General features: G+C 38.1%; 1 pseudogene; it reads left to right on the top strand.

Moving 5' to 3' along the window:
• The first annotated feature begins 10,726 nt into the window (after positions 1-10,726).
• On the top strand, positions 10,727-12,383 carry LOC109114256 (mitochondrial arginine transporter BAC1-like; annotated as a pseudogene).
• Positions 12,384-24,859: the final 12,476 nt, after the last annotated feature.

The raw sequence follows: 24,859 nt of genomic DNA, 5'->3' as shown, positions 1-24,859 counted from the left end.
CAAGGTTATTCTGAATCGAGGGCATCTGACCATATAGATCAAAATCTCTCCATTTGATCATATAAGCCACCAAGGTAGGAGACAAGATTCACCCCTCTTTGGCTTAATTCTCAGATGCAAATGAAGATGTACAACAAACAAAATAAAGTGAAGGTTTTGTTAAAACAAAAATTTCAAACACAGACAATAACATCAAAGAGCTCACCGAATAGGATTGGATTCGAAATAACCAAGGGTGTTGGGATCAGATCAGATGTGTGTGTATCTCCAATCGAAAAGTAGAGGAAAAAGGTCAGATCGCTTCGTTGTAGACTGAACAGAGAGTTTTCTATGGATGAATAGGAACTTTTCTAAGTTTGATTGCAATGAACAATGCTTGATTTGATTTCCTAATGCTCAGATCTGCTCTAGTTTGAGACAGATGAGAAAATAATGTGATTTCCTAATGCAAAAAGAGTGCTGATTGAAGCAAAAATGTGGTTATCTCCTTTCGAAGAGAGTGCTTTCTCCCCTCTCATGTAATTTGTTAGGGCAAAGCTAGAAGGAGAGAAAGAGGGGTTTAAACTTTAAAAGCAGGGCGTTTTTATGGTGTGACAGGGTCTATGATAAAAGAGTGCAAGACCATGTAATTGCAGATGCACACAAAATAAATGGGCTATTACACTTGCTCAGTTCCTCTAATATGAAACTAGAGAATGTGATTATGAGCCAAGGATGCAGCAGTCCCAAGTGAAGCTTAATTTTCTCAGATTTTCATATATTGCTGATAGACTAGAGGACCCTACATATATTGAGACCTCTAGCACAAAATATTACAAAAGTTTATTGTTGAGAGAGAGAGACCCCTTCTAATCCGAGATTTCATCAACCACCTAGAATCAATTTATCAACTACACTATTAAACTTTGACCACACCAAGCACGAAATATGCTAATGTGGCAATAGGTTATTCTGAATCGAAGGCATCTGGCCATTTAGATCAACAAGTTTAAGTTGAAATTTGTTTTATAGGTTAACTTTAAGGTGTTACATTTTCCATTAAAAAGAAAACCATAATCAAATGATCTCTGATTTGACCAATACGTTTTTTCTTTTCCTACGACGCTATAGTTTAAATTCACGGTCTCTATAGATTAGTTAATAAGAGATATATATGACCACAATTTGGACTCAGATTCCTGTCCATAGCCAGGTAGAGAAATCAGGAGAGGAAGGTGGGAGAGAATGGAATTAATGGTCTATTTTCAGATAGGAATTGGAATGGAAATTAGAATCAACAGGAATAAAATTTTACTTTCAAAGGAGGGAGAGGGAATGACCATTCCTTCAAATGGAGGAGTGTCGTTCTAGGCTTTCTATCAGGAATGAGAATGGGATTCTGATTCTGTCCAACCAAACAGTTGTTAATGGAATGACCCATTCTAATTTTGATTTCAGACCCTTATTCTCACGGACAAAACACTACTTTAGTGTTATGGAACAAGGAACCACGCCTAAGTTGCAAAACCACTTATTGAAACCATTTCTTTAGGACCTGCAAAAGAAAAGCCCACTCTAATGTTTAATGCCTTCACCATTTCAAGATTGAGCAAAAGCATACCATGCTTGCCTTCATTGGATTTGAAAGGACTAGTTGCTTAGCAAGGTTAGTATTGTCCATAACTTGCCCTCCTATAGTGAAGGTATTTTGAAATGGCTAGATAAGAGCAGGAAGCAAAGGCTTTAACTTGTGTTGCAATAGTTTTACCGACATTTGTAGGGAGAATATGTTTGAAAATGTTACAAAGCTCATTTTGCTTCAATTTCTCCTAACAAAAACAAAACCAATATTTAAATTGCTCTTTTAATCGGTTTTTCCCATGTATCATTGCACAAGACCCTCTACTAGTAGAACCTATTTGATCCCCTCCATAGAAGGTATGCCACAAGAATATGTTTCTTTCCATTAGAAATTAAAGGTGAAATATAGATCAAACCAATAGTAGACAAACCAGTATTAGATGAAGTAAATAGCTTAATAAAATAATTAACAGCTGTGAAATCTATCATTCATCAGTGATCTAATCACCATTAGTCAACTACAGCCAATGTATGCGATTCCTTCTTCTTTTATTGGATGCAACCAAGTGAAAATACCTAGGATTTTAATCTATGAAAGGAATCCAACATCGCCGGTGGGGAGGACCCCAATACAACATCACCAGAGAAAGATCTCACCTGTGGAACCCTTTGCTAGATCATGCCTACAGTCCAATAGGCTAGCCCACAGACTTGAGGCATTTGAGCCTCCCTTTGGTTGGCAGAACAGTTTTCCACCAAGATACATTGAGTTAGAGAAATTTAACCCAAAGTGCATCTCTTCCTTACGAAATCTTATTAAGGCCTTGTTCTTTAGAGCTGGCTTTGGGAAACCAATTCCTCCCTCTTCCATTGGTGCAAAAAAGTAGTCTTAGAGTCTGTTTGGTTCGAAGGAATAAGGGTTCGGAATCGGAATCGGAATGATCCATTCTGATTCCAAATGTTTGGTTTGGCAGAATTGGAATCCCATTCCCATTCTAGGGGGAATGGGAATCCCTCGTATAGGGGAATGGCCACTCCTGACCCCTCCCCAGGGAATGTGATTCCCATTCCAGATATGAATATCTTTTTTTTTTTTTTTTTGGACAAAAATTCCCTCCTCATTTTTCATCTTCCATCGTCGAATAGAGGGCCGAACCAACCTCCAGCGAGGTAAGACCACTGCTAAACCATTATCCTCCTCCTTTTTCTTCTTCTTCTTCGAAATCAACTACCCACTGATTGAATCTTCTTCTTCCTCTCCTCTTCTTCCTCATTCTTCCTTCTTTTTTCCTTTCACTAACTGACTAGTTTTATCTTTTTCAGATCTGCTCCTACTCTTTTTTGGGATTGATCTACTTCACTGCTTCCATTAATGGATTTTCACACCAAATCTAGGCAATCGGTGAGTATAGTTCATGTCTACAAAATATTCATACACCAATGGATCTGCTCTTATTTTATTCTGTGATTCATAGGTGTCTCCATTTCTGGGATTATATAAGGCCATGATTTCTTTTATATTCAACAACTTAGTTTTGATTCATCTTCTCTCTGTATATCTGTACATATTTGTTTTGTAGTCAATAGGTTCTGAAGAGAGGTGATTTGGCCCGACCTAGTAAGTAAAGGCCACGTGGACATGACCTACCAGCAAGATGACAACTCGGCAAGGGGAGCCTAGTCAGCAGTTCGGGAGCCCAGGTGTTCGGGCACCTCGGCACCAAAGCATGTTTGACACCCAAGTACTGAAGTGACACGTAATCAAATCCAGAATCTTCTTAGCGGACTCCGAATCTACCGGGATCATGCCGCGTAATGGTAGGCCTTATCCTCTCTCCGCCCGAATCAGACGATAACGATAGACTTCATTGACTAGTATGTTACTCTCCTTCTAAAGCGGAAATGGATCTCATCTACATGGGCTGAGGATCCCGGAGTCGTTTCATGAGACCCACGGCAACTCAACTATATAAGGGCATCAACCCCCCTGGACTTAGGTATGCACGATTTAGTGTATTCTAGCTCTCCTTGTTCTCAAACTCTCAGCTTGCATATGCTATTACTAACTTAAGCATCGGAGCGACCTCGCCGGGTTAGCCACCCCGGGTTCTCTAATACCTCCCTTTCCCTGCAGTTCGAGTGACCTACTTGGCGACAGGCGTCCGAGCTGCCCTACAGCTAGGAGCATCCGGATTGCACACCATCAGATGCATTGCAAAATGGATGATGTACCGAGAAAACAAGAGAAGAGGGAAGAGAAATAAATTTGGGATAGTTTGTTTTCTTCATGTATTTAAGATTTACTGTATCACAGCGTGCGGGTATGGGATGAAGTGAATTAGTTTGTTGTGTTTGCTTTCCCTTGGGAATTTGGATTTGGATTTCTTTGTTGCTCTGCTTGAATTTGGATACTGGTTGGATTATATTTCGAAGTTGATTATTCTTCTTCTTTCTGATTTCAGTTGTCCAACATGTTCTCTTATTGTTTGTTGATTTGTAGTTCAAATTAGGAAACGATTTAGGGCCTTATATGTTCCCACTTCCTAGTGTCTGGCAATGATTATATTCTCAGTTAGTTCTTCCAACTTTAATTCTTCTTGAGTCAGAATAGATCATTCATTGTCCCATAGCTGCCTGCTTGAGTGCATGCTGACCCGGGGGGTGCATCAGTGCCTCGACACCAGCCATCTTGCTCATTGCCAACTGTCTCTCGTAGGCCAAAAGCTCAGCTAGTGAAAGGCCTGACATAGGCAAAGGACCACCAGTAGATGGGGGCAGAGGAGTTGAGATTGTCTCTGGTGGAGTGGGTTTACTACCCCACGAGCACTGCAACATTAAAGAAGAACAACCATGTCTCTTTGCATCCTGACTTCTTCTATCACTCCAGCACCAAGGGAATGGAAATGCCCGTGGAGATCAAGTTGGATAACCTGCATATTGTGTAATTGAGAACAGAAGACAAGTAATAATAAAATGATCGAATGTAATATAGAAATTTTAACTCAAGATTGTCCCCTAGGAATTCACCAAATCAAGGCATTCCCTTGATCCATGAATTCTTGATATAAATAATAATTCAAATTCAGGGTCCAGAGGCAGGAAAAAAAAACAGATCACAGCATAGCTATCAAGTTGGCTTCAAATTTCCAAGTTTGAGCATTTAATGGTATATAGAGTGGATTAGAAACCATCACTCCATGGATCCCCATGAGATCTTTGAGACCAAAAATTAGCAATTCAGCATGATAAGATACATTTTCCAGAGAAGTTGGACAAAAAACAACCAAGTACATTGACCATGGTGCTGATTCAAGGTTTGTGCAAAGATTATGGTTAAAGTTTCTTGGGATTTTATTCCAAGAAACAGAATAAAGCATATTAGTAGAAAATAATTAAAAGATCGTGTCTAGATTTGTTAAGCAGGAATCACTAAGACATGGTTTTTTATCAATAAATCACTGAGACATGGGTTTCATGATCTTGTACTTAACCCATCAAAACATGTACATAAAGGGACAGTGATGTGGATGCCGGCAGCAGCAACAGTAATTTAGTGCAGCAGCAGCAGTAATTTAGTGTTCTCAGCAGTAGCAATTTAGTGTTCTCATCCTATCTTATCTATTCAGTATTCTTACCTTATCTGCTTTCAATAGTAGGGATTAGTAGGAGTCTTATCTATTCAGTGTTCTTATCTTATCAGTTCAGTAGTATGGATTAGTAGGGAGTCTTATCTTATCTTATCAGTTCAGTAGGATAGATTAAGGGAGTCTTATCTTATCTTATCTTATCAGTTCAGTAGGATAGATTAAGGGAATCTTATCTTATCTTATCTTATCAGTTCAATAGGATAGATTAGTAGGGAGTCTTCCTAAAAGTAGGACTCTTATTTCTTGTAATCTCCTATTTAAGGAGTTAAGAATATTGAATAAAATCATCAAAATTTTCAGTCAAGAAAGAGAGCAGAGGAGAGTTGGTGATCTCTTGAATAAATCACCAATAGGGAGCCAAGATAGGTCCCTCTAGAAAAGGGAGGAACAAGGGAAAATAGGAGGTTTTCCCCGTGGACCGACCTGTGACCAAATCCTATTCGCGGGTCCATAACAATTTGGTCGTTGCCCAGGGAGCTGCGATCGTTCGCAAATACAACAGGCTGGAGTTTCCTTCCTATAATGGCGCTGGCGATCCCTTGGGATGGCTGTACAGATGTGAGCAATTCTTCCGCAACCAACGGACAAGGGATAGCGACGAGGTAAGCTTAGCCGCATTCCACATGACGGAGGAGGCGCAACTCTGGTTTTATAAATTGGAGCAGGAGGAACCCGAGCTCAGTTGGACCCAATTCATATCCTACTGCCTTCTCATATTTGGGCCCCTATTAACAAGCAACCCATTAGGCGAACTAATCAACCTCAAACAGACAGGAACGGTGGCTGAATATCAGCGTCAGTTTCAGACCCTCCTTGCAAGATCATCATCAGTACGACCAGACCAGCAGGTAGACATGTCCATAGCAGGGTTAGCAGAAACTTTGAGGGTGGATGTGGAGATGCAGAATCCCCCCAATCTGGTTACTGCTATGAATTTGGCTCGCGCTTTTGAATGCAAGCTGCAACTCAACCGTGGAAGTATCAGTGTAGGGCGGCCTCTATCAGCATGGGCATTCCCGGAACCACTCGGAATGGCTCCATCTTCAGTAGCCAACCAAGAACGGAAACCATAAACGAGCAACAATTCCATATCAGCATTCAGTGTGGGGAGCAGCGTTGTTGCACCCCCTATTAAGCACTTGTCCAAGGCTGAGATGGCGGAACGCAGGGCGAGGGGACAATGTTTTAATTGTGATGAACTCTACTCAGTAGGGCACAAGTGCAAGAGACTTTTCTGCCTCTTGGTGGAACAAGAGGAAGGTGAGGATGACCCCTCTTCATTGGAACCCGATCCAGGAGGGCAAAATCATTCCACCTATCCTGGATTCCTTTGACTATATTTCAAGACCCCCCATCTTAAATTTGAGTTTGAGGACAAGCTCGTAGTCCAGGAGGGGAGTAATGATGTGGACGCCAGCAGCAGCAGTAGTAATTTAGTATAGCAGCAGCAGTAATTTGGTGTTCTCAGCAAAGCAATTTAGTGTTCTCATCCTATCTTGTATATTCGGTATTCTTACCTTATCTGCTTCAATAGTAGGGTTTAGTAGGAGTCTTATCTATTCAGTGTTCTTATCTTATCGGTTCAGTAGTATGGATTAGTAGGGAGTCTTATCTTATCTTATCAGTTCAGTAGGATAGATTAAGGGAGTCTTATCTTATCTTATCTTATCAGTTCAGTAGGATAGATTAGTAGGGAGTCTTCCTAAAAGTAGGACTCTTATCTCTTGTAATCTCCTATTTAAGGAGCTGAGAATATTGAATAAAATCATCAAAAATTTCAGTCAAGAAAGAGAGCAGAGGAAAGTTGGTGATCTCTTGAACAAATCACCATTAGGGCGCCAAGATAGGTCCCTCAAGAAAAGGGAGGAACAAGGGAAAACAGAAGGTTTTCCGTGTGCATCAACCCGTGACGAGATCCTATTCGTGGGCCCATAACAATTTGGTCATTGCCCAGGGAGCCACGATCGTTCCCAAATACAGCGGGCTGGAGTTTCCTTCCTATAATGGCGCTGGCGATCCCTTGGGATGGCTGTACAGATGTGAGCAGTTCTTCCGCAACCAACGGACAGGGGATAGCGACAAGGTAAGCTTAGCCGCATTCCACATGACAGAGGAGGCGCAGCTCTGGTTTTATAAATTGGAGTAGGAGGAACTTGGGCTCAGTTGGACCCAATTCAAATCCTATTGCCTTCTCAGATTTGGGCCCCCATTAACAAGCAACCCATTAGGCGAACTAATCAACCTCAAACAAACGGGAACGGTGGTTGAATATCGGCGTCACTTTCTGACCCTCCTTGCAAGAGCATGATCGGTACGACCAGACTAGCAGGTAGACATGTTCACAGCAGGGTTAGCAGAAATTTTGAGGGTGGATGTGGAGATGTAGAATCCCCCCAATCGGGTTACTGCTCTGAATTTGGCTTGCGCTTTTTAACGTAAGTTGCAACTCAACCGTGGAAGTATCAGTGTAGGGCGGCCTCCATCAGCATGGGCATCCCCGGAACCACTCAGAATGGCTCCATCTTCAGCATCCAGCCAAGAACGGAAACCACAGACAAGCAACAATTTCAGATCAGCATTCAGTGTGGGGAGCAGTGTTGTTGCACCCCCTATTAGGCACTTGTCTAGGGCTGAGATGGCAGAATGCAGGGCGAGGGGACAGTGTTTTAATTGTGATGAACTCTACTAAGCAGGGCACAAGTGCAAGAGACTTTTCTTCCTCTTGGTGAAACAAGAGGAAGGTGAGGATGACTCCTCTTCATTGGAACTCGATCTAGGAGGGCAAAATCATTCCACCTATCCTGAATTCCTTTGATTGTGTTTCAAGACACCCATCCTGAATTCGAGCTTGAGGACAAGTTCGTAGTCTAGGAGGGGAGTAATGATGTGGACGCCGGCAGCAACAACAGTAATTTAGTGCAACAGCAACAGTAATTTAGTCTTCTCGGCAGTAGCAATTTAGTGTTCTCATCCTATCTCATCTATTCAGTATTCTTACCTTATCTGCTTTCAGTAGTAGGGATTAGTATGAGTCTTATCTATTCAGTGTTCTTATCTTATCAGTTCAGTAGTATGGATTAGTAGGGAGTCTTATCTTATCATTTCAGTATGATAGATTAAGGGAGTCTTATCTTATCTTATCTTATCAGTTCAGTAGGATAGATTAAGGGAGTCTTATCTTATCTTATCTTATCAGTTCAGTAGGATAGATTAGTAGGGAGTCTTCCTAATTAGCAAGGAGTCTTCCTAAAAGTAGGACTCTTATCTTTTGTAATCTCCTCTTTAAGGAGCTGAGAATATTAAATAAAATCATCGAAAATTTCAGTCAAGAAAGAGAACAAAGGAGAGTTGATGATCTCTTGAACAAATCACCATTAGGGCACCAAGATAGGTCCCTCATGAAAAGGGAGGAACAAGGAAAAACATGAGATTTTCCCCGTGGACCGACCCGTGACAAGATCATATTCGCGGTCCATAACAGACACAACCCAATGATGGCCCCTGCTATCCAATGTGTTGATTGTTGAGAAGTGTAGACTGGACAATGACCCAACTTTGGTTTTTTTTGCACGTAGGTGGGTGCTCCCAAGCTCAAATCCCTGGTCAGCCCATGATTTTTCCATCATACAAAGCCAAGCCTCCTCAACATGTCAATTTATATGTGCAATGCCTTCTATTTTCTTTTTGATTGGTCTGTATACGTGCAGTGAATTAAAGCACCAACCTAGTATTCAGACACTAGGTTCTCAGCCAGATACTACATCCCATGATGGACCAAATATTAAGAACGTATCTCTGATATTCAAGATATAGTTAATCAGCATAGCATTATTGTTTCCCCAAACTGCAGCTATCCTTTTATGTCCATTGGCCAGCAATCGTAATCTGTGTAACCGTAGAAAAAACTAGTCCAAGGTTGCTCTGATATATAGAGGCCGGAGGTTGGTCAATGGCCAAACGACAGTCGGCATGGCAATGGTATTGTGCCATATCTATGGAACCAATTAAGAGAAGCTAGGACATTGAAAGCCAATCTGAGTTGCACATTCAAGTGGATACCAAGGTCTGTAAAAGCTTGCTGTAGTGAGGATGAGAGTGAATAGGATAGCTTATGCAGCCCATCATTGTATAAAATGCAACCTAAAATACCGTACACAGCGAGAGAAAAGCTACAGAAAACCTTCTTTACCTTCGCCTGGATTCACAAGCACAACCTGCTAACGAAGTTACATCTTATCTGCTAAACCAACATGAACAAGAAAATGTTTTAAAGATGATTGAGAACCAACTCTACTAATAATACAAGAATTACAGGGCTTGATCTTCAAATTGTAATTCTCTAAACGTTCCATAATCAGATGCCATTTTCTCCACCTTTTATATCACCTTCAACTTCTTACCATCTGAAGGGTGTCCACCATCTACTCACATCTCAATGTGATCATCATCATCAATGATTCCTTACCTTTTCCTTTTCTTTTTTTTTTTTTTTTTTTTTGGGGGGGGGGGGTTTCATGAAGCTACACAATGGGGTTAGACCAGCTAGATGCCTTACTGAAATAGGTAATTAGCCTGTTGTGTTGATATTGCCTTACTGAAACCAGCTAGCCAAGTGGAAAGATGGAATTAATACCAATACAAGTGAAACTATGGGTTGCCACCAAAGCTCTCATCATGAATAAAAAAAGTGTTTATATATGTATGTATAAATATATTTGTTTCACTAACAAAGTAAAAAATTTGTTTATATTGACAAAATAAAACAGCAAAACTGACTCCAAAAAGCAATAAATAAAGAGATACCCTTGATAGATGGAGGATCAATTGATTTGAAAATAGAACCTTAACCAAACGGGCTATTGGTTAAGACAGCATTTAATTTGTTTACATATATATTTTTAACAGGAGAATAATCAAGAGAAATAAATTATATAGCATTACAATGGGGGTAGTAGACTGTCTCCCAAACCCATAACCCTGAACCTTGGTGAAGGTGGGATTTGATCTCTAGCCTCCACTACAACCCGATAGATGCCTTACTGAAATAAGTAATTGGCCTGTTGTGTTGAGTAGGAACAGCCCCTATGCAAATATCACAAGCATCTGTTTCTACAGTAAATTCTTAAGAAAAATTTGGAAGAGGGTGAGTAAGATTGGAAACCCTTAATGATGGCATTTCATGAAAAATGCTATCGCAGTGCTTTTCTGACATTATTTGCATTCAGCGTTCTCATCGAGTCAGGAAGAAAGTTTTTGATAGGACAATTACGAAGCTTGAGTAAAAGGCAGCAGAGGAAGCATTGGCCAATGAAGTACTAGAAAAGTTAGGAGGTTTGGTAAGAGAGTGCAAGGGCATAGAAAGGAAGTTTTCAACAACCTATCGTTTGGGTTGGGATGGAGTTGGATTACAACCACAGAATGCCCTTCCCTGTATGATGAGAGCACAAAGAGCTACTCTTTTCAAGGTACTAAAAGAGAGAGCTTTACCATTTTTCACAAAGAGCTACTGTTGAAAAGCTATGGGCCTCTTAGTTTCCTCAAGGTCCAGCCACAACTCTTCATCACAAAGAGCTTTACCATTTGCATCTAGTGGTTCTTTTGAGGTCAGAAGGTCTAAATAGTACTTGTATCTGTGAATTTGTAATATAGTTGAGAAACCTAAACCTTTTCCATAATTTCGATTCTAGCTAATGAAGTGTGGTTATGTTATTATACAGGTTAGAGGACTATATCAAGATGCAACTTCTTCTTTTATTGGAGTGACAGTTGAAAGCTCAATTCTTTTTGGCATTTATTCCCAAACCAAAAAATCACTTGAGGTTTTTCTGTCATAGTGATTGAATATGCTGTTCAATGATTTTTTTCAACACCGAAACAAGTTGTTGCAGGCTATAACCACATTAGTTGATGTTGCACATATTTTTACTTACAAAAGTTAATTTTAATCCCTGGTTAATTAAACACTTGTACTATGTCTTTTTTGTGAAGGGAGAACTGAATAGCTGTAAGCCACAACTTCAGTTTATCATTCCTTCAGCAGCTTATGGTGGAGCTATAATCAGCTTAGTACTATTGCTCATCAGAGCTGATAAAAGTAGGTGAATTTTTGCCCTCCTGTATTTCAATTGTCTGTTGGCCATATCTCTGCATGTGACACTGAGATCGTCCAGTGTAGGGTGCAAGTTCAAGGGACTGATTCGCTGGTTGGTAAATGTGACAAATACAGTAGTCCTCTTGATTGTGCTGTTAAAACAATAAAGAGTGAGGGGATAAGAAAATATCTCTGTATACTTTGAAACGTGGAGAATGATGTGATTGGTACTTATTGTCATTTATATTCTCAGCTTAAGGGTATAGTTCATGGAGGTACTGCAACTTTATTGAAATGTGATCTTCTTCAGCACTTATGAGTATACACGTTACTACATGTACATATATGCAAGTGAATTCTGCTTCATCTGTCTATAGCCATCTGCCAAATATATTGATTGATGCAGGGATTGGTACAACCACTGGTGGACTTGGCGGTGTTGCAGTAAGTACTTGACAACTTAATGCATATAAGAATCATATGAGACTGGATTTCATAATATTTGGTCTTCTTGACAGTACTGGTCCGTGGTTCTACCCTTTGATGTGGCAAATACTTTTATTCAGACTGCACCCGATTCAACTTCTAGTAGAAATCCATTTGGCATATTGAGCTCGGTAATATGTAGTTCTTTTCCTCCCCCTGGAACCCTGGATGTTCAAACCACCTTATGGTACATTCTTATCAGGACTGTTTCTGTAGATATAGAGGATGAAGGGAATTAAAGGATGCTACAATGGCATTGGTCCCACATTAGCAAGAGCATTTCCTGCAAATGCTGCTGCAATTGTTGCATGGGAGCTCACTGCCAAACTTTTAGAGATTAAGCTCGATTGAAGGCTTATTTGATGATAGTGACTTCCATTATGCTCCTGTCCTCATCCTAATAGTAAACATGCACTTCTCCAATGGCAAATCATTCGAGTGGCATGGCAATTTTGTTTTTGTGAGTTTTGTTCTTGTTTGATGCAATATTTAGGTACTGTGTTGAACTACCATGAATTTGTTCATGTTTTATTAGATATAATTCATAAGTCATAATTGCTAGTGAGGATGATTTGATTTTTAAGATGTCATCAGATGGAAGTTCTTATGACAAAACCGGTTTAATTACATGAATTCCCAATGTGTGTATATGTTGAAAATATATAATTAGTGGATGTTTTTGAGGTTCTCTTAACAGGGGTAAAATTGAAAACTTTAGCTGATTCCGATCCCAGCTTCTAGTTGAACCAAACAGATGCCAGGAATGGACCATTTCGATTCCAATTCCGGAAGGTTCCGATTCCGATTTCATACATGGGCTTTTTATTTTGAGATCAGCCCCACCAAAAGTCTTTATATACAGATAGATAATCATTATTATTTCATTGAACATTGCTTGGGGTAAGCTATATGTCGCCATTTGATTATCATTCTGAACCACTATTTCCAAAGTGTTGTGAGATAAGCAAATCTGAAGGCCATGAAAAAATTAAATTCAGCACAAATAGAGCTGCGTCACTATAAAAATTGTTGAAAGTAAGCCTCCGATATAGTAAAATAGTCGCCTGACTTTTGGTAATTAATGCTTTGGTTCCACCCTAATTACAATCCTCTTACAAAAGCTAATATCTTTAACCACATAAAACTGGGACTATTAAGAGAACACAAAACATAAGATGATTTTGTCAAATAACACTTCATTTCTGAAATGAAGAAAATACCTTGTCCAATACTAGGAGGAGTGATCTTAAATATCGAACTACAAGGGTGCTCCCTTCCCTTGGTACCTAGTTTCAAGATATAATTTTCATGCCTGACTTTGGACAATCCAGATCTCCTACCCACACCTACCCACAAGGCATTACAACTGTACATTAGAAACATCTCCCCATGAATTGTAACATGTAAATATGGAAGATGTTCCCAATGTACAGCTGTAGGTGTGGGTAGGAGATCCCAGCTCGACTTTAGAGCTGATTTTGGCCAACCACCTCAGCCCTTATTGAAGAAGTAAAGATTCTGGGTGCCATAGTCTATTTGAACGGACTCTCTTTTAATATTGTCTTTGGGCTTCAATCCATTTCTGCTCACAAGGCTACATTTGGTAATATGTTCTTCACCTCAGGCCCATGGTCTCTCTTTAAGAGATTAAGGTTACATTTGGCCTTCCTTATTTTAAGGACTTTTCTCCTTTTTGCAGTTAAAATACCCCTATGAACATTGAGTTTTTAACACAAAAAGGAGATAAGTCTTCAAAGTAAGAAATGCCAAATGCAGCCTAACAAAATAAGAGCCAAGACATCTGAGTTGGAAATGGTTCCTTCCTTTGGAGCACCATTTGCATGGAGATTGGTTCCACAATCTCCATGCAATCCACATTATTAGTGGACATGTTCAATAAGTTGGTGGAATGCCGAGTGATCATGCTCAATAAGTTGGCGCAACTTTATCTATTAGGCCCAGTTGACATGATTAAGTCTGACCAACCAATCACAAGTCTGGCCCAATCCTAAGCCCAACTCAAATATGTCTAATTTCAGTACAGGTGGTCCTGGATTAGACAGATCAAGCCTGACTCGAGACGGGCCTGCTTGATAATTTAATTATTGCTATGGTGCATAGCTATAGAGAAGCCAATAGGCTAGTTGATGCTTTATCTAATATTGGCATGGCTAGAGGTAATATGACTCATTTTACATCTTTCTCTGAGTTGAGTATAAATGTTAAAACTCTCATTCTTGTCGATAATTCAGCCTGTGCCTAGGACTATACTTTCTTTCTTTGGTGGGGGTTCTGTGAGAAGGAAAGGCTGAGAGATTGGTATTATGGTTCCCTTTGATAATGGTTAGCAAGATTTTAGTGTAGCCTCCCCTCACCAGAAATTTATTTGATATGTTTACTTTTAATGTTTTTGAAATTTATCTTGACTACTTAAAGGAAAAGGTAGGGAAAGGTAAGCAAAATCATCTATTAAGAACATAGACTTCCAAATCACAATAGACATGGCAAGTGCATCTGATCTAGTCCAATCTAATTATCAACCCAGGAAAGCATGTACTAAAATATTCTAAAAACCAAGTTCCTCTCTACATAATAAATAAGAAATATAAATAATAAATTATAGAAAGACCCCTCACTCGACAGACGTTGCCTTCTAGACCCCTCTTCTCTCAGACTCTCTCTTTTAGCCAATTCTAACTCCTTCCTCTTTCCTATTTCCACTCATTGGCTTATATGAAACCACTATTTGGTTTCAACATTTATCAAATATACACTGAAAAATTGAAACACTTTGATTTATGTCAGTGGGGCATTTGGGGAAATGTCAAATTCATGTTTTCCCCAATGCCCGGCATTTCTTGAAATGAAATGCTGATGTGGCAGATTTTATCTGTGGTAGAAAGAAACTTTATGGGGTGTTACTTGAAACACCTCCTAGGAAATGAAATGTTTAAAGTAGTGTTTATCAGATAAATGTTTATCTAAAAAACACCTCCTAGGAAATGAATTACAAATATCTAGAGCATTTTCTACTAGTTCAAGAATATTAGAGCAAATGAATTACAAATAAAACATGAAGCAAAATAAACCAGAATTTACAATATGATTTATATTCCCATGTATTTGTACTAGAGCAAATAAAAATGTATTCCAAACAAAAGGAGTTCTAGTGGTCTACTTTGATTTTTTTTGTGACAATCTAGTTCTAATTTATCATTGGCGTTTCCAACCTAGTCATAGATTATTTGAGCTCTCTATTGGATCCATCTTCCAGCCACGGGTTCTCCTAACAAATACTCTGTACACACTCTGAAAGCTCAAGCATTCACTCACACATTGGGAATATCTCCTGTAAATTTTACACACATTATGGGAGATATTCATGAATACTGATGTGTGGTTGGATGCTGTGTTTGCCAAGATTTTATAAGCAGGAGATCCGGGCTTCATCCTCCAAGCCATAGTGAAGGCAAGTCGTGACGGCTAAAAACCAACGGTTTAAGGAGGTTCTACATCAACAGGTATAGATAAAAGAAGAGGGGTGATGATAATTGGTAGAACTCCTAGATTTTTTCCATCCTCCATGACTGCCACAATTGGTTCCACTATTGTTTACGGTTTGTTTCCCCTTTTCATTCGCAATCTCCCTCCATCCTTCGTCTTTTCTGAATTTGTTTTTGGAAAAATTTACAATCAGTATCTTCTACATTGGCTCAAGTGACAATTTGGTCCCCGGACTTTAAAATGCAACAATTCAGTATCCAAACTTTTAAGATGTAACAATCAAGTACCCAAATTTTCAAAATATGGCAATCCAGTACCTACTGTTAACCAGTCCATTAATCAGTCATTAAGTGACATTTGAAAAATCAAAAAAGCCCTTTAAATGTCATCTTATTCTCTTTATCAACCATCCAAATATTGACAATAAAATAAACAATCCCAAATTCTAGATTCTTCTAAACAATCACCAACTTTTTTTGAACAAAAGAGGCTAGGATTTGAGATTGTTCATTCTTTTGTTAATGATTGAATGGTTGTTAAAGAGAATTAGATGACATTCAAGGACATTTTTTACTTTTCAAATGTCACTTAACTGTTGATTCATAAACTGATTAACCAAGGTACTAGATTGTCACATTTTAAAAGTTTGAGTATTAAATTATAGTATTTTAAGGTTTGATTACGAAATTGTCATTCGAACTAAAATATAGAGCATTGATAGGGAACTTTCCCTTTTTTTTTTTTTTGTTAAAAGTACGGACAATCCCATATTTTGGCCTAAAAAATAGCATGTGGACATAATAATGTAGTTGAGTTGAGATTTGACAAATAATAATTAATGGAGCTAACTACTTGGGTTGGGGGACTGGTGGAGCTGGGCCATATGGCGATTCCCGAGTAATTGAAGATAATACTTGTATAGATTTTAAATTACCTATGGACGCTTGAATCGCCCGAAGTTTTGTCTGTGAAGGGATGCACCCGCGACCAGTTTTTAATCCGTCTCCGTCCGTGCCAGTTGGACAAGAGCAATGGTGACTCCCAAGCGTATTTGTGCAAATCCCTGTTGATGAACAGTCATTCATATTTGGATCCGCGCATTCATCTATGTCTGCAAGCAATTTATAACAGAATTTAAATTGGGACTGAATTAAACAAAGACAACCAGATACATAGAAACAGTAGTCTTTGGCGAAGAGGAAGGTAATATACATACTATGACATCCATCTTCGATATAAGGGTTGCCATGGTAGCCTTCCAAACATTTGCAGAGATATCCCCAATTGTTGGGTGACTTGTAACAGTTGCTGTTGTTGCCACATGCATAAGTAGTTTCGTTTCTCGTCGTAACATTTTCACATGACTTTTCTTTCTCTATTGACCAGTCGAGTATTGTTGGAACCATTCCTCTGTTTCTCTTGTAGAAATCAAAGCCCGAGAGATCGTTTTTGGAGAAGTTGTACCACTCTTTCTCAGCGATGAAAGAGTATTTGCATGGATTAATACCCCATGATGAGTTATCTAGGACCTGCAAATTCATTTGAAGAACCTTTAGTCCCTTGGCGACGGTGGTCTGGCAGTAACGGCCCATGCCGCTGCAGTACAAGTAACACCCGTATTGAAGTCTTCCATGCCAACCGGTTTATTCCCATTATCGTAGGTACTGTAGGCTAGAATGTTGCAACCGATAGCCGTGAATATGTTGCGAGTGTCGGAGTAAGTGAAGGGCGTTTGAGACATATTCATGAAGATTCTGGACGTGTCAGCACTAACCCACGAATCCTTGTTGTAGCAAACATAGTCCATGAAGGAGTAGACATGCAATTGGCCTTCTTCTAATGATATTTCTTTGACTTCCACCAATGTAGTATTGTTGATGGAACTGTTCTTTTCTTTCTCTTCCATAATTTGAATGTCTGCAGCAAACAATTTGGGAGGGCTGAAAGTGTGATTGCATATCAGCCAGAAACCATCGTCTCTGTAACAGCTTGGGTCGTCTCCAAGGCCGAATGGGTAGGGAACGATGATGTTCCCACATCTGTCTGGGCAGCCTGGCTTCGCCATTATTGGTGATGAGATCGCAGTTACTATGCAGAGATTCCACAATAACAGTAACAACAGGAGTAGGAGCTGATGAAACAGCAGCATAACCCGAGCTACAGCCATTGTTAAGTTTCTACACTTGACGGAGAGATGTATATTTTCCCCTCCCTCTTTCGTTTGTATATATTTATAAGCCTTAGCTTCCTCCCTCTCACACAGAGACAAAAAAAAAAAAAAAAAAAGAAAGAAAGAAGAGTTTGCGCGACTTTGTTCTCCACCATTTAGGAAGTATTCACTGCATTTTCAGCGAAAGTCAATTCCTAATGACATAGATTAATACAATTTGTCGTCTGTGTTTACGCGATGAAAGCCTGGAAGTGCATCTCTTTCGGGAAAAGGATGTCAATGGGTCGGACCCAGGTTTAGAACAACCGAATGGAATCGAAATTTTCTAACACGTAACCTGACCCACTGGGCACCGGCATCCTAAATGTTTTAGAAACTGTCTAACACTAAACCAGACTCACTGGCACCAGCGTTCTAAAATTTTTGGGTAATTGCATTTTTTAAAACTCACCATAATTTTTTAAAACGTCCAAAAACCCCATATCTGTAAATTTTTGTTTTTCAAAACTTATCATCCATTAAATCACTATTAGTGTAACTGTGTATATCGACAGAAGTTGTCCATGTCAGAATAAATGAAATTTTAATGATCAAACTGCCCCTGAATGGCTAGTCAACCTTATTAAACATATTTTTATGAATAAAATGCCCTTAAGTGCTCTACTGCCTTTTATATAAGATTTCTATTCGTTTACAGACGTTTTACTCTCATTGTGATGTTTGAAGGTATTCTATGGAAGGTAAAAATTTGGATTATAGTCAAAAAATAATAAGATTATTTATGGAATATTAACAAATGAAACAAATAGAACAAAGGGTAAAATGGTAATTTATTAACACCCATTAATCTGTTTAATGTTTAACATCAAACTACTGACATGATGGGGTTACTAGACGTTTTGAAAAATTATGGTGAGTCGTTTGTTTGAAGGTTTTCCTAAAAATAAACATTAAGGTATGGGATAAAAAAAAGTTATTTATCCTCTTGGATCCACTATCACTATGCTTTTTTATCATTGTCATCACATTTGAAGAGTTTAGAAAAAGAAAAAAAAAATTAGAGCAATGTGTAAAGTTGAATAAAATTATAAATCGCTTTTTATACTAGATTGGTTACTTGATTCCGACAAAAATATCTGTAACTTGTTTTTATATATTGTTTTGCTGATATGACAGTTGTTTTTTTTTATATTAGATGGTTTTCTTGTTTAAACAAAAATATCTTTAAGCTGTTTTTATAATGGGGTTTTACCGTTCAGTCCACCTTCAGAAATCCTATCTCCACCTTACATTAGGGGTAGGTGCCAGCTCAGAATTGATGCCAATTCATGAGTCGGTATAGGTGTTATAGGTGGAGGTATTTATAATTTTGAATTGTTGTAAGTCTCCGGTTTAATTTGAATTATGTGGTGGAGTGCAGTCTATTTATCCCTTTTATTATATATTGTTTTACTAATACAATAGTTGCTTTTATTTTCAAAAACAAAACCAATCATGTTGTCCAACAACCACTAAGATAATGAAAGACATTAATTGTGGTCGTTTTAATTCAAACTCTGCCACATTAGTGCTATGGGTAAATCTATGATATTGGAAAGTAAGGCTGCAAAATGGGTTGGGTTGGCTCGAACCCAACCCTAATGGGTCAAGTTGATGCTCATGTTAGGATTAGGATTGAAATTTATGAATCCAACTTTACTTCGGGTTGGGTTAGGGTTAACCCCTCGGGCAACCCGACCCAACCCGAACCTGATTCTATAGTATATATCATATATAAATATATTATATATATATATATATATGATATATCATACATTGATTTGTTATATGCATGATAATTGTATAGCCCCCACCACATATTATCATTTATTTCTTTTAAGATAATCACTTCACTTAATCCTAATTAGAAATAATAAAATCTTAATAACATATTTTATGTTTTTGAATATTTTATTCTTTATCTTATCTCTTTTGTTTTACCACCCATAGCTTGCTTGCCCATAAAAGATCTATTATAAGTCATAACTCATAAAAAACTATAGTCATTTCAAACACTTTTTTTTCTAAATTTTTTATTTAAAGAACCAATAAAAATATCAACAAATAAATACTAATAAAACTTAGGATTCATATATATAGTGAAAGTTGAATTAAAATATGAGATTAATTAAGAAGTTTTATAATATTATAAAAGATGGGAAGAAGGTTGGAGCCCATCCAAACCCGAAATTGACTTTGGGTTAGGTTGGATTGGGTTGAGGTTAAAAAAATTTAGTTGAGGTTAGGATTAGGATTGGGCTAGGGTTGGCCTCAACCCGACTTTGCAGCCCTATTGTAAAGACATGGCTGAAGCACACCTTCTAAAATTATCATGAATACCACCTGATTGGTCACATCTTTTATGACACCAGTTGATTAGCTGCCTTTCCAGTGTCATAATTGATCCTGGTATGATTGGTTCTGTGTCTTTATTTTTCAATTGTATCAGAATTGGACTGTTGCTTCATATAATCAATGGGGACCTGATCTAGTACTATATAATGTCAATACTTGCTTCGCAATCTCGCATCCCAAGATTCCCAACTAGGAGAGATCTACTATATCCTCTCTCTCTCTCCTCTTATACGTACAAATACTCAAGTATGTAACACCAATTTTAGTGTTGAAATTCTTTAGAATTAGTTGGATTATATTGAAATTTTTATAAACCTAACTAATATATATTATTTAGTTTTATATTCAACTCCACAAACTCAAACTAGCTAACTTTATATATATTTACTAATGTTTTGATTGAACCAAATAATTGAACATGTAAATAAATCAAATTTGAATATCTACTTTTTTTATCCTGTGAATATTAGAATTCTCATTTATTGGATTCTAATTGGATTGGATTTAGATATTATCTTGTTCAAATTTGATCTAACACGTTTGCAGACCTGATGGTTAGAAGGACTAAGATGCAAGAACTGGATAATACTGGCTTCTCGACACAAAGAAATGCGTACAACCTTCTCTAGGATATGTTGAAACTTGGAAGGACCTCTGCTCAAGAACATTAAGATGGTCGCAATCACCCTTTGGTGTTTGATCTCAGGCAGCTCCACTCCTCTGTTAACGAGAGGCAAGCCGAGCTGGACGCTCCGGAGAATGAAATGAAACGTGGGGGATCTTGTAGAAAGGCGGCGTTTCGTTTGGTAAAATGTCATCGGCGTCGCAAGGGCTTGCGGCTTGGTGGAAACTGTAGTCGCCGGAGGTGGAGCGAGAGGGTGAAGATAGTCGAAGGACAGGGTCAGAGAAGGTTTCTGTTGAGCTTGCGTTGATCCCTGTGTCAGAGAAGTTGGGACCCATAGACTGGATGCCCATTGGTGGTGAGGCCAATTCAAAATCGAATTTGACATCTTCGAGCAGGGTTTTGTCTTTTGAGTCTTTTAGGCGAGACTTCGGGGGCTAGGCCAAAAGAGGCTATCTCATGCATTAGAGCTGGGCCGGGGAGTGGGCCTCCATTTAAAAGGTGGAAGATGGGACAGGTGTAGTTCCTATAGCTACGATTTGGGAGAGACTGAAGCCTGTGATTGACGCTAGGAAATTAACCAAGACTCCCGATCACTCTGGTTAGAAAACTGAGAAGTTTATTTCTGCCAAAATTGGCTTGTAAGAAAGCAGGTTTGAAGCTAATGTGTAAGAGAACAATTGAGAGGCGTTTGAATTATGTGGTTGAGACGCTGAGAGGGTTTGACTCAGAGAGTTCCCGAGATGAGGCTCACTGTGTTAGCAGGTCTGAGGTGGAGGTTTTGGAGCAAAAGTCGAGCAGCAGTCTAAGCTGCCAAAGACGACCGGGGAACACCCTCGGCCATTCCACTCCCCCCAGTTCTGAGCCTAGTTTAGAGGAAGGTACTCCGACCGCGGGTGTTCAGGCAGAGCCTAATCTTGCAGGACTAGGGGTGGAACCGTCTAGGAGTCCAAGTGTAGAGCCTTGGGCCAGTGACTCTCATGTAGAGAGAGATATCCACGTGGCAAACTCAGTGGGTCTGGTCTTTTGGGGCCGAGAAAAGTTTGCTAGGGAGACGTTTCAAAGGTTCAAAGTGGAAGTTGAAGAGGCATGAGCTAAAAGGAAGAATCGACAGTGACGAGGAAGATTTCAATACCCTTTCGGCTATGGCTGATTAGGCTTTCAAATTTGGGGGGCTTCCGTGAAGTAGGAAGCGAATAAGGCTTCTTGACTATTATGTATATGCTTCATTTAAAGCAGATTTAAAAGAAAGGCAATCAAGGGCTGAAGAGCAGAAGAAGAGGCAAGTGTCAGCCTAACTCATTAAATGGGCTTTGGGTTTCCTTTCAAGTATGGATGTCTATGATAGCTGTCGTATTTTCCCTTTTGGGACCAGATGGTCGGATAAAAAAACTGGAAATCTGTCAGGTGACTAGTTTCAGTTTTTTCCAAAACCGGAATTTTTTAAAAAATTATTGATTTTGGTTTGCAAACTGTTGATCTAGGCGATTAACCGTTTGAATCGTTTTATCTGTTTTTTATTTATTTTTTTTTAATTTTATATTTTTTTGTTAGAACAGGCCAACCGTTCAGTTTAAACAATCAGACCGTTCAACCTGGAACCGGACCCCTGACCGAGGTTGGTTTTAAAATCATGCTTTTGGTATTGTGGTATAGAAATGGGGTCTAACCAATTTTGAACTGACCTAATCCATTTTGACCCACTAAAGTAAAGCTATCTAACTCTATTAAAAGCGTGGATCATTTCTTGTAATTTTAAAAAGTTAATAGTCATAATCATAAAATTACCAATTTGATTATAACGTTAAAATAAAAGTTGACTTTGGCATAATTAATAAAAATCATGATTTTAAAAACGAACTGGAAATGGAACCCATCAGGGGACCGGTTTTCGGTTAAGCCGTTCAATCGTTTGGGTCAAACGGTTTGACCCATGGTGTTATAAATAAATTAAAAATAAAAAGTATTTATATATAATAAAAAAGCATAAAATTAAATAAAAACAGAAAATAAAACTATCTAAATAAAAAATAATACAGTACAAAATACATAGAAATTATAAAAATAAAATACAGAAAAAACACAAAAAAAATATAAAATAAAACAGAAAATAGAACAAAAAAAAATTGCAAAAAATACAGTAAAAAAACTCTAGAATGTTAAATCCTAAAATGCAGAAATCCTTGACCTAAAATCAAGATTCATAGGGATAGATTCCCCTAGCACTACAATAAAAGGGGAGAAATAGGAGCATTCACTCTAAAATGTTAGATTACTATGCAACCAAGATTGATCTCTAAAAGAATTCAATATCCATTAATTTTACCTAATTGATCAAAAAAATTATATTAATTTATACCTAATCACCATGAAAAATGCTGCTCCCTAAGCTTCAACCAAGCAAAAATTTCACAACTCTGTTTTTTCTTCAATTTCTAAGAATTTCTTTAGAACTACTCCTAGGTGTCAAAAACACTCACAATCAATGTCCAAATCTTTAGAACTGCCCGCCGCTGCAAACTTGTCTGGCGCAAAGCCTGGGAGTGCTGCAAATTACAAAAAACGCTAGCCACTGTTGCAAACTCGTTGTCATCAGCCGCCGTTAATCGCGGTCGTTCAATGTGTGTCACCATCGAACGCCAGAGGTGCTGGTTGCCAAAGGTGGTCAGTTGGGTGTGAGGAATGGGCGCCACTGCAAAATCGCCTACCGCAAAAGCTTGGAAATGCTGGAAATTTCAAAGAACTTTGGGCGCCATTGCAAACTCGCCATCACCGGTCGCAGTTAATCGCCGTTGGCTGTATGTCGTCGTTGAATGTCGGAGGTGCTGGCCACCGCAGGTGATGGGTGTGAGGGCTAAGAGTAGGGAAGAATGAAGGGTTAGAATGAAAATGGAGTTCTAACCCTACATTCGATTAATTGATTTGGGATGGGGATATTAAAGTATTTTTTTGTTTTTTTATTTTATTTAGAACAGTAGAAAAAAAAAAGAGGACCCATGAACCATTGACCAGGCCAAATGGTTTAGTGGTCTGACTGCCCGAGTTAATGGTTTTTTGACTTTTCAATGTTTTTTAGAGATTTTCAGTTTTTAGTATAACCAAACTCGGGGGCCTGACCAGTTACCAATTTTTTCGATCTGACTGTCCAGTCTGGTTCAGTTTTAAAAACCATGATAAAAATCTAAAGTCTATAACAAATGCAAAGGAGAGAGAGAATTGCTTAAAGAAAAGTGAATGTTTAATAATAAATATTTATGTATTTATTACTTCAATTTTATTTGCACTTGATGACAAAAGTTCCTATATATCTTTGCCACCAGTTTTGTCGTTCTCTAAATTGACAGCGTAGGCCATGTCTGATTCGGTGCTCAGGGCCTCATTTTTTTTAATTATTTCACATTCATGAGCAAGATTTTATAACATTGGAGCATTTGATTACAAAATTCTTTCCATTGACCTCATTCTTTTCAGAATGAAAAATTAGACAAAATGAAAAAATCAGCCCATGGCACGAACATTGGGGTAGCCTACATCATGAAAAATAATCACGCCCCATCTTGCCCATTTTATTCTTTAAAGAAACTATATGCCAATGCTTAGAAACCACCAACATAAAAACACCTCTATGAAAACATTTTCTCAAAAGCACTTTTATAAAAGTAATTTTATGAAAATTACTTTTATGAAAGTAAAGTACTTTTATGAGATGAACTTTTATAAAAGTACATTTTACATGAAAGCACTTTTACAAAAGCACTTTTGTAAAAGTAATTTTATGAGAAGTACTTTTACGAAAATATTTTTACAAAAGTACTTTTATGAAATCAAATTTACAAAAGTACTTTTATGAAAACACTTATATAAAATACTTTTATGAAAGCACTTTTACAAAAGCTCTTTTGCGAAAATACTTTTACAAATTTGCTTTACAAAAGCACTTTTATGAAAGTATTTTTACCAAAGTACTTTTGTGAAAGTACTTTTATAAAAGTTCTTTTATGAAAGCACTTTTACGAAACTAGTTTTACAAAATCACTTTTATTGAAGTACTTTTACAGAAGTGCTTTTATTCATTCACTTTGGATTGAATTGGACCCAATCTAGTCCATTTGCATTTTAATTGGACTATGAAAGTATTTTTACCAAAGTACTTTTGTGAAAGTACTTTTATAAAAGTTCTTTTATGAAAGCACTTTTACAAAACTAGTTTTACAAAATCACTTTTATTGAAGTACTTTTACAGAAGTGCTTTTATTCATTCACTTTGGATTGAATTGGACCCAATCTAGTCCATTTGCATTTTAATTGGACTAGATTGGATTGTAGTAGGTGTTTGTAGTCTTTTTATATATTTTCTGGATTTTTAATTTTATTTTTGTGTTTTG

The sequence above is a fragment of the Nelumbo nucifera genome, chromosome 2, assembly GCF_055504915.1.
Source record: "Nelumbo nucifera cultivar China Antique chromosome 2, China Antique-T2T, whole genome shotgun sequence".
NCBI classification, from domain to species: Eukaryota; Viridiplantae; Streptophyta; class Magnoliopsida; order Proteales; family Nelumbonaceae; genus Nelumbo; species Nelumbo nucifera.
The sequence above is the reverse complement of the archived record's forward strand: the minus strand, read 5'-3'. Positions and strand labels throughout refer to the sequence as shown.